The sequence below is a fragment of the Sphaeramia orbicularis genome, chromosome 1 (genome assembly GCF_902148855.1).
Source record: "Sphaeramia orbicularis chromosome 1, fSphaOr1.1, whole genome shotgun sequence".
Lineage (NCBI taxonomy): Eukaryota > Metazoa > Chordata > Actinopteri > Kurtiformes > Apogonidae > Sphaeramia > Sphaeramia orbicularis.
The window spans coordinates 32,315,647-32,333,907 of record NC_043957.1 but is presented as its reverse complement, the minus strand read 5'-3'; positions in this window follow the sequence as shown (position 1 = coordinate 32,333,907).

Sequence of the window (18,261 nt, the reverse complement as noted above, 5' to 3'; positions counted from 1 at the left end):
TTGCACTATACCTCTATATCGATACATTTCAAAAAACACCTAATGAGAGCATAAAAACTCTTTTGTGATCTTTGACAGTTTTCGTGATATTTCGGTGTTTCCATTACCAGTTTTCTATTGCGTGAATTTTACATTTCTGAAGGTAATGGAAACACAGCTACTGATAACTTTTCCCGTAAGTTAGCTGCGCATATAGCTGCACTCAAGTGAATAGGGTGTGCTGTGGACAACTCAAACTTGGAGATATCATTAGTCATTCAAATGAAGGCAGCGTGGACAACCCAGACTCAACTGGCACACAGGTGACACATGAAGACAGCATGGGCAATTTGAATTTAAGAACAGCATGCAAATGAATGGCTCATCACTGTGAATCGTTCCCCCATCATTCACTTAAAAGAGCCATTCAAAAGACTCGACTCGTTCACAAACGTCACATCTCAACTTCATTCAATATATTCAGACTTTCAATCCATATATTCAGACTTTCATATTATCTATATAATAAGTATGTACGAGTATGAGTATTTTACACACACTCAGTATCAGACCAATCATTCCTAATATATATCCCTAATATAATATGCATCCCTAAAAAAAAATTACAAAAAAATTACAAAAAAAAAAAAAAAAAAAAAAAAAAAAAAAAAAAATATATATATATATATATATATATATATATATATATATATATATGTATATATATGTATATATATATGTGTGTGTGTGTGTGTGTGTATATATATATACATATATATATATATACATATATATATGTGTGTGTGTGTGTGTGTGTGTGTGTGTGTGTGTGTGTGTATATGCTACTAGAACATTGCTAATTGTCAAAACAGCCATCCTCCACCAACCAAACTATCTTCAAACTGTACAACACAAGGCCATTTCCCAGTCAACCATGCTCTATCTTCACATCATTTCTTTTACTGACAAATGGCGAACTTACATGTAAGATAATATGTGAAAGATTCTTTGCTGTCAAGCAGTAGAAAACTCTAGCTACATATGTGCGTGTGTGCAAGCACATGCACATATTCATGTGACAACTCTACACAACAATCCCTCCATTTATTTTTGGCCCCGCGAGAAAGCAGATACCACTGTAGCATGAAGTGGTTTCTATAATGGTGCAAGTCCAGATGACTCAGTGTGAAGCATGGCAGTAACAGAGGTGGACTACAATTAAACAGTTTGTCCATTGAACTCCTCTTGTAAAGCCATCAAAATCAACATCAGCAATACAACCGTAACATCTACAACTGTGACTTCCAAGTTTTTTTTCAATTCAATATAGCAATACATACCGTAGTCCTGTTGCTAATCCATCTTTAAAATTCACAGTGACACCCATGCATCTGAGCATTAAACATTAAACAGTGAATGTCAATGCAAACATACTTTCTATCTTCGGCTCTGTTTATGGAAGTTGTGGTCGATCTTATAGAGCACCAAAGTCCTGCTCCACTGTGTTGCACCCAATGAGACTTTATTTCCGAAAAAAAAAAGTAGTGTAGTAAAAGGAAAGAGACAAGTAATTTTTTGATCCTCTTCATATTATGCCATAATTTACACATATGATGTTTGTCAATTTAAATGATAATTTTACAAGTTAAGAAATTCCGTAAAACATCACAGTGTAAAAATATATAAATATAAAGACTAAACACCCAAACATTGTGTGGGTGATATCATGCAACTGTCTCTCCACAATTTGAGTCAGTGAAAATATTGTCATAGCTTGAACATCACTGGACTTGTGATTTTCACCTCTTGTAATGCTTTTTCACTTTGCCCTCAAATATTGAAGCAAACTGTGCAGAGGCAGCAGCTGTTTTGGTGTTGGTTATGTGTATCACATATGACAAGTAATGTACTTTACTATCTCTGCCACAAACTGCAACTTCCTGTCTTTTAAATGAAGAAACACCATGTGTAAACAATGGCAGACAAATGGGATCACAAAATCACCTGTCTCTCGCCATTTATTACAATACAATTTTTTTCTGAAATAACATCCCATGGGGCAAAATTGGAAGGAGCTGAGATTTCTCTCTTAAATAATCCCTTGTATTTACATTGTAGTCAAAAAGCCTAATGATAAAAATGGGTGAGACGTCTTACAAGGAACAGATCATGGTAGCTCTTAGTAGCTAAAGTGTTTACCAAAGGGCTACACTGGAAACGAACGATTAAATGAGTATTTAATATCTGATAGACTGGTTTTAGCTGTTTCAGTCAATTGCTACTAAAACATTAAAACCCTTTTTTTATTTGGAGAAGCAAAACTTACACACTATGCTATGCTATGTTAAGTCACATTGCTAAAACACAAATTTACAACAACAAAAAAATCTGATCCTGAAAAAAATTAAACAGGATCTGGTTCTATGTGGTTCTCTTGGCCAATCAAGCTCACTTTAAGCTGAGTTAACTTGTAACTTGGATATTGTATTTCTAATACTCAGCTTACTAATGACATAAGCAAAAGTAGAATAACAATATTTTTATTTTTCGTTAAATTTCATTCACATTTGACTTTGTACTAGTGTAAATGCAAATGAGGAGAACATAGGCCATATATTTTGTATTAAATACTTGTATGTAGAGATGTAGCTTTGGGCTATGTTCTTCTTCATTCATGTGTACATTCAAGCAGCAACTACAGCTGACACATCTATGCTAGAACAGTGTTTTACCACAATAACTAGATTTGGCCTTACTTGATTCCTGAATATACTTTAGTACAATATTTTAAAAGCAAAATAACAAATTTGTGATATATTTCCACATATACCCTGTCCTGTGTTTGGGTTAAAATGTGTGTTCACATTAGCATGTGAGGATTTGAAAGCAGCACAGTATATCTTACCATACATGTAGTGATTATAAGGACATTAAGCGGTATGTGCAAAGTGTTCAACCTCACAGGGGAAAAAGCACAGGGAGATGGTCTGTCCTTTGTACTAATCTCTGTGGATGAGTTATGTGGTGGCACCATAATGTCTGCTTAACAGTATCAGTATTATATTTTGTGACATAATCATTCAGTGAAACAAAGACAACCATAAAAATCCATTTTGAACACTGAAGTGAGAAGCAGCTCCATTTTCAAACAATATGTTTTCCAGAAAATGCTCCTAATGCAGCTGAGAATGCCTATCTGGAGCTCAACATTCCCATGGAGAAGGGAATGTTTATTTTGTAGAGGATTTAAGCTGACATGTGTGAAGCCATTAAGCAGGCTTAGTGTGTTAATTAAACCACTCTAATATTCTACCTTTAGCCTCATTATACTGGACCTCTATGTTGAGAACTGAGCAGGCTACAGTATGTGACAATCCGAAGCTCAGAGAGTCATTCATGAACACATGTGTCACGCTACATACACACAAAGAGAAGGTCAAATGTGGTTATGGCCCTTGCATGACAAGAGGGTATCCATTTCATCAAGCCGCTTTTGTGGTGTGGACACACCGCAAAAGCAATGAACACTACAAGCTTGCAATGAACACTACAAGTTAGCAATCGATGTATACACTTATAAATAAAGGCATTTTGGGTTGAATGGTAAATTCATTAGCTGATCATTCTTTATGCTGATAAATAATCGTAATGTTTTTTTTTTTATTTTGATTACTTGTCAACTCAGATGTCACTGCAGGTTTTAGAGAGGGACGACCCTTTAGCTCTACTCACATATCAGCGGTGCAAAAACCCTAATTAATCAGAAAAATAAGTTAGTGGTAGACTTACAGATCTGTCCGGCCCTCAAATACACGTGCACATGAAGACCACAGCCCACATTCAGAGATCTGAACTCTAGAATAAGCACAAATAAAGACCTTGCCAACTGCCATTTGCAGAGTAAACATTCATGCCCTTGTGGCTAACCCAGACTTCAGAGAAGTTATGACCAGCCATCAGCATTTGGCCGAGGATCTGGAGAACATATGACCTCATAAAACAAGCTTAAAAAAGAATTGGGGCACTAGCGATTGCCGACAGCAGCCTGTAAATTCCATTGTTCACAAAGGGGCAGCAGTTGCATTTTTTTATTGTTGAACTAAATTTACCCAGTGACACACAGCTGACACACAACGCACAGAAATGTCCAATCATGTCACTGGAGAAAAACAAAAAAGGGCATGTTTTATACAGCTTTAAGTAGGAGCAAGTTTATTAACACTCCAAGGTTTATAGACATGAACGACATGAAAGATGATTAAGAGATCTATATCCAATTTTATGTTAATAAAGTCCCTAACCCAAGACTTACCACAAAAAATTTTTGCTCAAAGTTAACAGATTCTAAATCTTAACTCTTAAATGCATTTTGGTAGTTACAGGAAATTATAATTTCTAAATTTACACATATTTGAAAATGCCAAAAGTAATGGTAAAAGAAAAGTGGTGACAGTTCAGTCATCTTATCAGTTATCAGAGCAGAAAGGAACGTTAATGTCAGGCCAAAACATCTTATTTGAACCAATTATCAATCAAAAGGCTCTAAAATGATTTTGTGTGAAAAACCATTCATTGCGTTTTCTTAATCACAGAATGAGCTCATTAGAACAAAATTGAGCCATGTAGGTCATCATGCAATCCTATCATGTTTTTACAGTAGCCCAAAATGGACAGATCAAACATTAGGTATAGGGAAGGCATTTCCTGTTGTGGCAGAAACGGTATGCTCTCTTATATGTTCAGAAAGAGATGGATGAGGCGGGGGTATTTGGTTCACTGTAATCTGCCATTTCACCACTAGATTTCATTAAATCCTTCAGTCTTTTGGTATTTTGCTATAGTTGCTATTTTTAAGCTTGCCGTTCTTCACTTCCCTGAACCTCAGTCAAAATACATTCTCAGTTGTAACTCAATGTTAGTACCAATACTGGAAGCTCTAACATTTCTAACATACCCATTTGGTTTTGTAACTTAATCAAAGTCTCACATCCTGTTTACAGTCAGAAACACTATAAGAAATGATTTCACTAAATGCATATGGATTAATAAGATTAAGGTCATGTAAAGATAGGCAACATATACATAAATTAGATTAATCATATTTTCACTTTTTCATAGCTTTTTCTTGCTCAACAAGAACTCAATAATGTTTGCTTGTTGTAATATATTCATTGTGAATAGGTTTCTCCACTCATTGCATACCAATGAGGTGTTAAGTGATTTTGAATTATTTTTTGATATATATATTTTTTATATATCTTTTCTTTATTAACAGATTTAATATAGCAAATTCCTCGTGAATTGTGTCACCTTGAGTTCGTGTAGACAGAAATCCTATTAAAACTCTGAATCATCCATTGCTTGAAAAGTGTAAAATCTATATAATGCATGCATTGCCACTAAAAAGTAATAAACAAAATTTTAAAGATGTACCACTTAGTAAAACAAGCATTACATAGTGTTTAAACACTGTGCAAATCAGACAACATGCTATTAATACAACACAGTCAATCTCAAGTATATAACACCTTACCTATCTCAGACACCTTAGGTCATGCAGTGAAATCAGGGTCAGGGTCAGCTGGTGACATATGGTTCCACATTGTCTAAGCCTGGGCCTCCTGCAGGGCTCCAGCGGCTCAGCAGCAGGCACTCTGCAGTTAATGTGTCAGCCTGTCAGCCAGAGGGGTGTCAGCTAAATAAACATTACTCTGACAAGGCCTCTGGAGGTCTAATGCTAATGTTCTTCATTAACTTTATCTAACCATAATTGAGTTTGTATCTGTTATCACACAAAATATCATAATTACAGTGGTGGAATAAGTTCTCATTTAGTAAAAGTACCAGTACCAGTATGGCAAATACTTTTATTACATCAGAAAACACTATGGTTGATACATAATATTTAGTAAAAACACTCTTTGTACAGAATCCTTCCAAAGAGGTTTTGTTTTTTTTGTTTTTTTGTTTTTTTTTTATCACCAGTGAATACAATGAAGGATATTTTATAATGTAATGCTAGTTCATGAATGTGGATCCTATTTTAGATTTTTTTTTTTTTTTTTTTTTTTACACTGCATAGGCTTATAATATAGTATAACATCATATAACGCTAAGAGTATGACTTAAAGTTAATAAGTAACTAGAAACTAGAAACACTGTCTTATGTAACAGAGTAAAATTTATAATAAATACTGTAATGTAAATTACCTCAAATGTAAAATTACAGCACTTGAGTAGATGAAGCAAACTACTTCCGAACACTAGACTATGAGCACAATGGAACTTTCAGTTAACTTTGGTGGGTACGCTCGACTATTTCCGGTTGGTTGTGCTGTTGTGGAGATTTTCTGGAGACACAAGTTTTGAGTAGCTGCTAATATTTTGATTGACAAAGTTTCAAAATGAGCAGATTTTGAGTTAAAGAGAGGCAGTTGGCATATCAATGCATGAAAGAGGCTGCACTCCATTGTTGTATACCCCCTTTGAACCAAATCGTCGAGGTACAACAGTACTATAAGCTTCCATAGCTTTCCAGTGGATGTGTCTGTATTTGTATTTTAATCTATTTCTGTTTTAATCTGTACTTGTGCTTTAATTAATAAATTATTTATTTGAAATCTATATCAACTTGGTCTCCCTTTATGTTGCTTAATTTCCCTCAAGTGGGCCTGACTCATTGAATATTAGTTAAAAATCTACTAATACACTGGTGTGGGTTCACCTTTGTGTACACTTTAAGTCAAGTGGTCAATCCTAAAAATGTTACAACTCTGTTTCGCTCCTATTTTCTGATCAATAACTTACTTGACAAATGTAAAACAACCCACTTGAAGGCCTCACATTATAATGCCAAATCAACAAGAACAACACGGTTCTCAGAAGTCATTGTTTACTGATAATTCATTTTGTTACAGCAGATATTTATGGAGGTATATGTTGGAAAAAAAAGAAGTCTGCCCTCTTATTTTTTGCATCACACCACTGTCCTGGTATATTGCAATCTTATGCCATCTTCCACAATCAAAATCAAAATAACAATGCAGCGAACTGGAAAAGGTCGAGCACACACACAGTTCAGTGGAAGTAGAACTCCTGTAGCCTATTACATTCTGTAACTGTATTAGCTATGGCTAGCATTTTAGCTTGCACAGCTGGCTAGCTTGAGCTAATTACCAGCAAGGTTTGGAGCTAGCTACTTAAGTATAAATAATAATAACGAAAGGACAAAAGGCTGAAGCTAAATACAAGATACTTACAGGATATTGTGGTGAAAACTTGCTAGGTGGTTCACTCTAAAATCTCCAGCATCTTGAAAGGCCATTATTAGTAGCTCTGCACTTTCTCTAAACAGTTAGCTGCTATATGCTAATGCTGTGCAACCGCCAAATCTACTTGTCAATTAATGATGCATTCACTGAAACACTGAAATGGGCTACCACAGCAAACAGCTCATTGGGGTATGTACTGTATTTATTAACTGACATTGTTGAAAACATTTTGGTAATTGTATAGTAGTGTACTGCTTATTACCTCCGCCAAGGAACGGCGGAGGTTATGTTTTCATCTGGGTTTGTCTGTCTGTCTGTCTGTCTGTTTGTTTGTTTGTCCGTTAGCAAGATAACTCAAAAAGTTATGGGCGGATTTGGATAAAATTTTCAGGAAATGTTGATACTGGCACAAGGAACAAGTGTTTTAATGGTGATGGGGGGTGGGGGGATTTGTTTGTGTGTCTGTTTTTTTAGCAAGATAACTCAAAAAGTTAAATATGGATTTGGATGAAATTTTCAGGAAATGTTGATGCTGGCACAAGGAACAAATGGTCACATTTTGATGGTGATTGGGGGGGCGGGGGGGGGGGGTGTTGATCTGCCTTGATGGATGTCTGCTCTCTCCGAGTGCTTTTCTAGTTTGTTAATTTGATAATGGTGATGAAATGATTAATGAATTTAGTGAGTTCTCAAAAACTGCGTCTCAGAACAAGTCCCTGAAGAAAATTTATTAGCACAAGTGTCACAAAGATGAAAACATGGCTGTGTCTGAAAGGTGACTTTTTACAGATATGTGGGTCCTATCACAAACATATGATGATCTTCTTGAATAAGGTGAAGATTAAACCAACTAGTACTAAATAAAGTAGTTGTAAATGCAACATACTCATGAAGAAATAAAATGAATCCACTACATGTCACATATGATGGAAAAAACACTGACACTTCATACTTAATGTTGATGATAATGCTTACAGCAGTGGTTTCCAACCTTTTTTGGCTCCTGACCCTGTTTTAACATCACAAATTACTGGTGACCCTCAGACATTCAAAACAGAGACTTTTTTTTTTTTTTTTTTTTTGCTAAAATTAATTTGTTTTTGATCATGTAATAGTTTACTATACTATGTTGCAAATAAAGGTTAATTTTAGATGACATTTAGTCTATATAATGTATATTATTATGGACGGAGGCAGAAAAGCCAGGTGTAGATTACTGCACAAAGTTAGAATTATATTATTATTATTTAACTTGTATTTACAAGGCTGCAAATTAATACTGAACAAACAATAAGTCAAACTATGAATTATGAAAGAGCTGCAGCATCTGAAACTGACCACAATGAACATTTGAAAGATAAACAGTACCACAGTGTGTCAGTTTCAGCCTCACAGTTTGTCATGTCTTTTAAGTATTATGATTGTCTCTCTCAACTTACCATATATTTTTACTAGTAAGTTTATATTTTTTATCAATGACTAGAAATTTCAGGCAACCCCAGTTGAATTCCAAGCAATCCCACGTGGGGTTCTGACCCCAAGGTTGAAAAACACTGGCTTACACACTTGTATAGAAGTAAAGTTTGGAATATAGCGCTTTGATATTTAATGGTGTATTTTCAGTGTGGTATTAGTAAGTTTTACTAAATTAACTATTTAACCAGAACCAAGTTGACAGGGAAAAATAGTAATGAGAGAGCAGACAAACAGCAGACACAGTGATCAGCTGATGAGCAGTGTAAACATACAGATATAGAAATGACTTTGGAGCAGCACAGACAGATATCCATGAAGTCTGTCAGACCATCATGGCAGATGGACCACCATGAAGTGCAAAGACAGAGCCAGTCTGTTCACATTGCTCCCTCCCCCTCCTCCTCCTCCTTCTCCTCTTCCTCCTCCCTCTGCTGTTGCTCTCCTGTCAATAAACACCTGTTAGACAACAAATTAACTTGTTGACCATAGAAAACAGGACAGACAGCTTTATGCCTGTTTTATGATAAGGAGCTTGATTATGGGAGCAGGTATTATCTGTTCATTGCTGTACTCCATTCTCATAGTGCAGGGCAAAGGGGCCAGCAGACAGTTGAAGAGATATGGTGTTTATTGTCTGAGAATGGAGGGACGAGGGGATGCCAGGACTGAATACTTACAGGAGGGCACGGTGGATTAGGTAGGATGGCAGAGGTAATCGTATACAGTATGGCAGAATGGTGTGAAGACAGGAAAAACACTTACAAACTAAATCCGATATTTAACACTATGGGCCATCTAGTTGAACAGGCTATTAAAAAGAAAACATATTAAATCTTTCCATCAGATTAAAAAAAATATAATGACTAATTTATATCTGTAGGAAAAAGCATATTATAAAACAGCACAAAAAATGTAAATGTAAACATATGAGTGTGTAGAGATGTGGAATGAAACTGATGTTGCTAAAGGCAGGAATGATTATGTTAACTTTGTTTAAGCTTGAATACCCCAAAGTGCAGGCAATTTCTAATGTTTCTTTTGTTTGTTTGTTTGTTTGTTTTTGTTTTGTTTTTTTTAAATTTGTTTAGAATATACATTTTTATATTCATTATATGTGGCTGCAAGGCATCTAAAAAAACTCAAGAAAGCCATGAGGCAGGAAATTAACTCCATGGGTTTTACTGGTGAATTAATATTGTAGAAGATGACGGTGTTTCCATGTTCACTACAGAGCCTCTGAAATGGGTCATATCTGATGATCATGAAAAGATGACAAACTATATTTTACACCAATTATTTACATGGATTGATAGGATTAATGGGTATTGGACATTTTAGATCAGTAGATGGTTTTGGTTAACAGTAGAGGTTTGGGTCTTTATGGGTTAATTTTTGTTTTCATTCACTTTTAGGGTTGTGTAATGTGGGCATTCTGAGAACTCTAGATGTGTTATCAAATCAGTAAGTAAGTGAAATTTGGTTAGTGTCTGAGCTTTGCATAACAAGTCTGCTTTGCATTTTGCACTGTTGTATTTGCATTTGCTTGTGAATAAACTGAACTGAAATGAGCAAGGACACCTTCTAAAAATGTTAAAGCACAATCAAACACTACATTTGTATTTGTTGGCTTACTCTAAATAGAGAGAGTGAAACACAACAGAGCCATCATTGTAATCATCCATGCTTTTTTTGTTATGATTTGCCAAAACATATACTGGCTACACAACAATTTGTGATGCAGATGGCGAAAAACAGAAACTCCAATTCGAGCTCAAAGTGGGCAGAGCAAGTTGGAGAAAGATCTAAAGAGGTGAAATCTCCATGGCGGAGTTTGGGAATAGTTTGGCCAGACAGACAGCAATATGAAGCGTAGGTCTTAGTGTTACCCATCTGTCAGCTGATGGGGTACCTGATAGTGTGCAGAGCTGTTAATGTGTGGCAGATAGAACCTCGGATCTGCTCTCTGCTGGCAGGCCTGTGCACCGAGGGGTGAGGTGCGCTGCCAGTGTCACACCAGACTAGACTCGCAAATGAGCTGGCATCACTTTTGTGATCAACAGCCGTTAGGGTCAGCACAGTTCAACGCATTTACTGAAGATCAAGAAGAACAAGTGAATGTATATGGCCCGGTGGGTCTACAGCAGTGATTTCCAACCTTTTTTGGCTCATGACCCCATTTTAACATCACAAATTTCTGGTGACCCCAGACATTCAAAACGGAGACTTTTTTTTTTTTTTCTAAAATTAATTTGTTTTTCATCATGTAATAGTTCATTACACTATGTTGCAAATAAACGTTAATTTTAGATGACATTTAGGCTATATCAGGGGTGCCCAATCCTGGTCCTCGAGAGCTACTATCCTGCATGTTTTAGATGCATCCCGATTCCAACACACCTGGTTCAAACAATAAGGCTATCATCATACTCTGCAGAAGCCTGATAATAACCGTCAGGTGTGCTGGAAGAGGGAAACATCTAAAACAAGCAGGATAGTAGATCTCGGGGACCAGGATTAGGCCCCCCTGGGTTATATAATGTATATTATTATGGACGGAGGCAGAAAAGCCAGGTGTAGATTACTGCACAAAGTGAGAATTTGATTTTCCTTGCTCAGGATATGTATAGTTAGTCCAGCTTGGATTTACACGGCTGACAATTAATACTGAACAAACAATAACTCAAACTATGAACTATGAAAGATGTGCAGCATCTGAAACCGACCACAATGAACATTTGAAAGATAAACAGTACCACAGTGCTTCAGTTTCAGCTTCAGAGTTTGTCATGGCTTTTATGGATTGTGATTGCCTCTCTCAACTCACCATATATTTTTTATTTGTAAGTTCTGGTCTTTTTATTTATTTATTTATTTATTATCAATTACTAGAAATTTCAGGTGACCCCATTTGAATTCCAGGCGATCCCAAGGTTGAAAAACACTGGTCTATATACTATTTACTATGGGGCAGCAATGGCTCAGAAGGTAAAGCGGTTCATCCAATAACTGAAGGGTTGGCGGTTGGAATCCCGCTCTATCCTAGTCATGTGCTGTTGTGTCCTTGGGCAAGACATTTCACCCTCCTTGCCTCCAGTGTCACTCACACTGGTGTATGAATGCCTATGAATGTTTGGTGGTGGTTGGAGGGACCGTTTGGCGTGGATACAAATTTAGTTTACCACCACTAGAGAGTGAATGAATAATGGATCCATAATGGATGCATCCTAAATAGGTAAAAAACAAACAAACAAACAAAAAAAAAGAGCATATGACATCCTTCGTGTGTGGGTTTTTTGTTTGTTTGTTTTTCTCCTGTTGTGACTGCGTTTTGTCTGGTTTTGTTTGGTACGTATGTTATGTGCATATTTATTTATTCACTCATCTTCCGTTTCCCCTTTTGGGAACTTATAGTATATATGTATGCATCTCCTTGTACCTCGTTTGAAATGTACTTGTATTTAAAAAAAAAAAAAAAAAGGAAGTGTGGAAGAGTTAAATTATTTCCATAATGTATATAATTCAATTCAAAGAGTGAAACTTTCTGGACTATCTTGCCTGTCCAGATCATCCTCTGTATCCCATTCTCACCAACCTGAGAAGCAGCTGCAGTGGGTGACAAACCACATTAAGATGCAGGACTGAGAGTTCTAGAGGATACTTCAAGCCCACTGCCATCAGACTCTACAACACCTCAGACTGATGATTCATGGACTGGTTACTTGTTGATTAACCCATAAAGACCCAAACAGTCACTGGTGACCAAAACCATCTACTGATCTAAACTGTTTAATACCTGTTGATCCACTAATCCTATCAATACATATAAATAATTGGTGTAAAATACAGTTTGTCATCTTTTCATGGTCATCAGATATGACCCATTTGGACATTCAGAGGCTCTGTAGTTACCGTAGAAACACCGCCATCTTCTACAACATTGATTCACCAGTAAAACCCATGGAGTTGGATCAATGACAGTGAATGGAGATGCTTGATTTTATGTTCAGTTATTGATACATTTTGCTAGAAAAAGTCACTTTCTCATGTACAGTTGGAAATCAGGGTCCAGGTTTCTACAAGGTAAATTTAAGACTTTAAGACCTTTTTAAAACTACTTAGAACAGTATTATTTTATGGCCATATTGGCAAAAATTCATGACTCCTAAAATTTAGGAAAATGTATTTATTTACTCCAATGCCATGATTCTCACTGTTCCAAGTTATTTCTCACCGCTAGCTGCAAAGTTACCAATTTTTGGTTCCTAATTTCAAAACACATTGTCAGGTTGGACCAGGTGGAACTGAGTAGAATAACATTACTTTCTTTGCAGTTTGGACATTTCCCAGACACATTTAAACACATTTATGGCAACATAACTAAAGACCTACTGTAATGTAATACCTTCCAAAGACTTCTTTAAGATATTAAATGCAGATTTGTAAATTCAAGACTTTTAAGAATTTTTTTTATGCTTTATTTTTATCTCCATATTTTAAGACAGACAAAGTAAACAAAGAAAACAAAACAAAAGACAGACCACAACAATTAGAGCAGTGTTTTTCAACCTTGGGGTCGGGACCCCACGTGGGGGATCCTGGAATTTAAATGGAGTCGCCTGAAATTTCTAGTAATTGATAAAAAAAATTTTTAAAAGTAATGAATAAAAAATATATGATGAATTGAGAGAGAGAATCCCAATCCACAGCAGACAAACTGTGAAGCTGAAACTGAAGCACTGTGGTTCTGTTTATCTTTCAAATGCTCATTGTGGTCAGTTTCAGATGCTTTCATTATTCGTAGTTTGAGTTATTGTTTGTTCAGTATTAATTGTCAGCCTTGTAAATCCAAGCTGGACTGACTGTACCTATCCTGACCAAGGAAAATCCAATTCTCCCTTTGTGCAGTAATCTACACCTGGCTTTTCTGCCTCTGTCCATAATAATATACATTATATAGACTAAATGTCATCTAAAATTAAAGTTTATTTGCAACTAGTATAGCAAACTCTTATATGATCAAAAACAAATTAATTTTATCAAAAAAAAAAAAAAAGGCTCTGTTTTGAATGTCTGGGGTCGGCAGAAATTTGTGATGTTAAAATGGGGCCAGGAGACAAAAAAGATTGGGAACCACTGAATTAGAGCATTCAGGTAAAATCTCCAGACAAATAAAATAAAGACAGGTTCAGGACCAATTAGGATAAGGTTCAACGATTTCTTTGATTAACATTCACATTCCATTTTTCCCAGTATTTTTTTTACATTTCTCAGCAGTGAGTCTTATTGAGAAAGTCAGTCTGTCTGTGTCATAAATTTCATTCACAATAGTTGTCCAGTCCAGAAGTGTTGGGGGATCTTCACGCAATCTTTTTCAAGTTATGGCTACTTTTAAGAATTTTTAAGACCCCGCGGGAAACCTGGAAATGGAAATTGTCATCTGTATAATGATTAACAGCAGACAGAAGAAGGACATGCTCTAAAAGCTTCATCTAGGTGGCTGTGTTGACCTTGAAATGAGTAAATCACAGTGGACCAGCACTAACAGATGACATGTCCTCCCCAAATCTGCACTGACTGTGAACATTTCACACTGGACTTGAAGCAGCTTGGATTCTGTGTTCCTCCACTTTTCCTCCAGACTCTTGGACCTGGATTTAAAATTGAAATACACGTTTCTTTTATTCTGAATAGAAGACTTTGGACCTCTGAGCGGTGGCCCACTTCCTATTCTGTTTAGCTCAGGTAACAGGTTGCCACAGGTAACCCATTCCCAGGCCTTTCTGAGTCGGGACTCTGATGAACTCATTTCAGCTGTAGTCTATTCTTAGTGAAGCTCTGACGTTCTTGAAACAGCTTTGGTTGACAGCCTCCTCAAAACTGTAGTCATTCATGTATTGATACTGTATAACCAGAGATGTCCTCAAACTTGAAATGACATGCTCTAAGATTTTGAGATGCTCTTTTTGTATTATTATTATTATTATTATTATTATTATTATTATTATTATTATTATTATTATTATTATTATTATATGTTTGTGTTGTTATTATTATCATTATCATCATTATGCTGCCAACCTAAACTGTTTCTAATGCACATTGATGATATATGTAACGTGTCTGAACAAATGAAATTTATATTATTTGCTGATGACACAAATATTCTAGGAACCAGTGAGGGTTTACAGCAACTTTTGGAATTACCCACTTTAGAGCTAAATAAAACCAAGTTATGGTTTGACAAAAATAAGTTGTCAATAAATCGGTGTAAAACAAAAATGAGGATTTTTGGTAAATGTAAAACAAATGGTACAAATAGAGGGTGTAGATATAGAAAGAGTGAATCAAAACAAGTTTCTTGGAGTGATGATAAAATTTGCTGGAAACCTCACATAAAAATATGTACAAAACAAACTATCCAGAAGCATCTCAGTCCTGGCCAGAGCAAAGGGGATATTAGATGAAAAATCACTTCAGATTCTGTATAATTCATTGATCTTACCTTATTTAACCCTTTCATGCATGAATTGTGAGAACCTTAGTCAAGATTTTTTTCTTCAGTGTTTTTATTCCTCCTTAGGCATGAAAAAACAATGCGATCAAGTTTTTTTTTTTTCCCTGTGGAGTTACAAAACTATCCTTGCATTTAATTTCTGAAGTAAAGAAACATATGTTTAAAACCCAATATCAGAAAGTGATATGAAAACAATGAAATAAAAACATTTTTAATGCTGCTAATCTGATGTCTTCTCACATTTTAACATATTGTAATGCCAGTAATTACTCACTTCATGGAGATAATATACAAAAAAAACTTCTTGTCTAACAAATAACAATTGATTTACACTTAAAAATGTTAGTGCAGATCAGGTTTATCAAGAATAACAAAGTTACAGTAATGGTCTGAATGTCAGTGTTTGGGATGGTGCGTAAGTGTCCACTGTGTTGGCTGATATGGAACTAAAACAACAAAACCCATGAATATACAAGAGAACAGCTGGAGAAGAACTGTCTACTGGAGTGACCACTGTGCATGAAAGGGTTAAGTTACTGTTTGGAGGTATGGGGAAATACATATACAAGTTCATTACAAAGACTTTTTCTACTGCAAAAAAAGAGCAGTAAGAATTGTTCACAATGCTGGTTTTCGTGAACACACAAATCCACTATTTTTACAATCTAAAACTTTAAAACTCATTGACCTTGTGGAGTTCAAAACTATTCAAATAATGTATAAAGCAAAGAATAACTTACAACCGGGCAATATTCAAGAAATGTTTTGTGAAAGAGAGGGAGGCTATGATTTACAGGGAAAATTAAATTTAAAGATTCGTAAAGTACGCACTATGTTAACCCTTTCATGCACAAATTATGAGAACCTTAATCAAAATTTTTTCCTGAGTGTTTTTATTCCTCTTTAGGCATGAAAAAAAACTATGCGACTGAAAATTTTCTTCTGAAGAATAAATACAAATAAATAAATAAAATAAAAATAATTGAAAAAAATTAAAAAATACATAAAAAAAAAAACAAAAAAAACAATGAAAAAAAAAATTCTTATGAACCTATTTTTCATTAAGTTGCAAAAATGTCCACTCAGCTGGACACCACATGTTTAATTTTTGACGCACAGAAACATGTATTTACTGATAAATTGTATGAAAACTATGGGGAAGGCTTTTGATTCTGGGAATTTATGATCAGGAGAGATCTACATAATGTTACCAATTCATGTCAGAAAAGATATGTAGTGTCTTAAAACTTTAATAAAGATATGTTAAAGAAAAAAGAAAAAAAAAACATGAAAAGAACAACAAAATCCATGAATATACAAGAGAACAGCTATAGAATAGCTGTCCACTGTAGTGACCACTATGCATGAAAGGGTTAAAAAGTTTCTGTATCGCCATCTGTGGAGTAAAACTGTGGAACAAATTGTGTGTGGAGATAAAACAAATATCTAACATAATTCAGTTTAAAAAAAGAGATAAAGAATTGATTCTTGAGAGGTACAGTGTTTAATAATGACTACGAGGCCTGTTTGTTTATGGATAATGTTGTATTGATAAATCTGCTGTAATTATTGAAGAAAATTGTTGAGTCTGTTTGTATGACTGTACTGCCATGAACATTTTGTTGTGTATAATTCAGGTACCGCATTATGTATTTCTTGTGGTTTGATGCTAAAATTAGGAAAATTGTATTGTTTGATTTTTGTATTAAGTTAGTGATAAAGGTGTAAAAGCACTGAGGCGTAGGATTAAATAAGTTTATACTTCTTCCTACTCCTTTTTGACCATGCAAAATTCTGACTTGTATGTGCTTGAAGATAGATTCTGTTTGTTTAAATGTTATTTTGTTTTTGCCTTAATTTGCTTCGTTTTGTTTTATTTTGTTTATTTGCATGCTCGAAATAAATAAATAAATATTACAATAATTATTATTTTCCCCCCTCACCCCCCTCACTTTCATTCACACTCCCCTCTTCCCCTTTTCCCCATCACCCCTAATAAATCTATATTGTTTAGTTGTTCTTTACATTTATTATCTTTTTCATTGTAATATGTTGTCATTGTTGTTGTTTATCATTACTCTGTAATTGTTGTTGTTTTTGGTTTGTTTATTTGTTTGATTTTCCTTTTGTTTACTTGTATATGTTGTTGTTGTTTTTCTGTCCACAATGTCATGTTAACTATCACTAATAAAGGGGGGGAAAAGAAAAAAACAGAGATACTATTTTTGTTATTTGGAACTGCTTGCTGTCATTATCCAAATTAAAAAGTACTTTACATGTAATGGATCTAGAATGTATATACCTTATTGAATGATCAAAATATTGTTGTTGTTTTCTCACTTGTATTTCTAGAACTGTTTATAATTATGTATATTTCTTTCGCTACCGCAGTTGCTCAAAGAACATCCTCTAGTAACTATTACTCTTCATTCCTCTACTTGACCTCCCAACTTGTCTTATTGCCTGTTAACACCTTACTTAAGTGACTTTTGTTGTCAACAAATACCTTACCTCCTTCTCAGTCCTATGTACTTAACAGTTCTCATAACTGTTTAACAGAAAAATGAAGCTTTTATCTCTAATAGATTAGACTGAGTGATTCAATGTTATAAATCAAACACTCATGGAGAAGTAACACAAACCTCCTAAAATAGCTCTCATTCACTCTTTAAGCGCAAAAATGTGAGAAAAAAATTCCTTAAATACATGCATAACAAAGTGCCAGAGAAGTAACAGCTAAGATGTTCTAAAACTGAACAATTTTTCTATTAATTACATAAGAAGTGAGAATTAGTGTGAAACCAGTGTGATTTTTGGTGGAGCAGTAAAAGAAGCCATCCAAATTTTAGTTAGACTATTACAGTCTGTTGTTTCCTGTGTTTATTTCTCACAAGTCTCAGTATGAAGATCTCCTGCTGCTTTGCAGAAACAGAACTGGTGTCATACAGTGGAAGATAAAAGCACACGAATGTGTCATAATCTACTTACAAACCTCTGATGTCAGAACCCATGCAAGTTCTG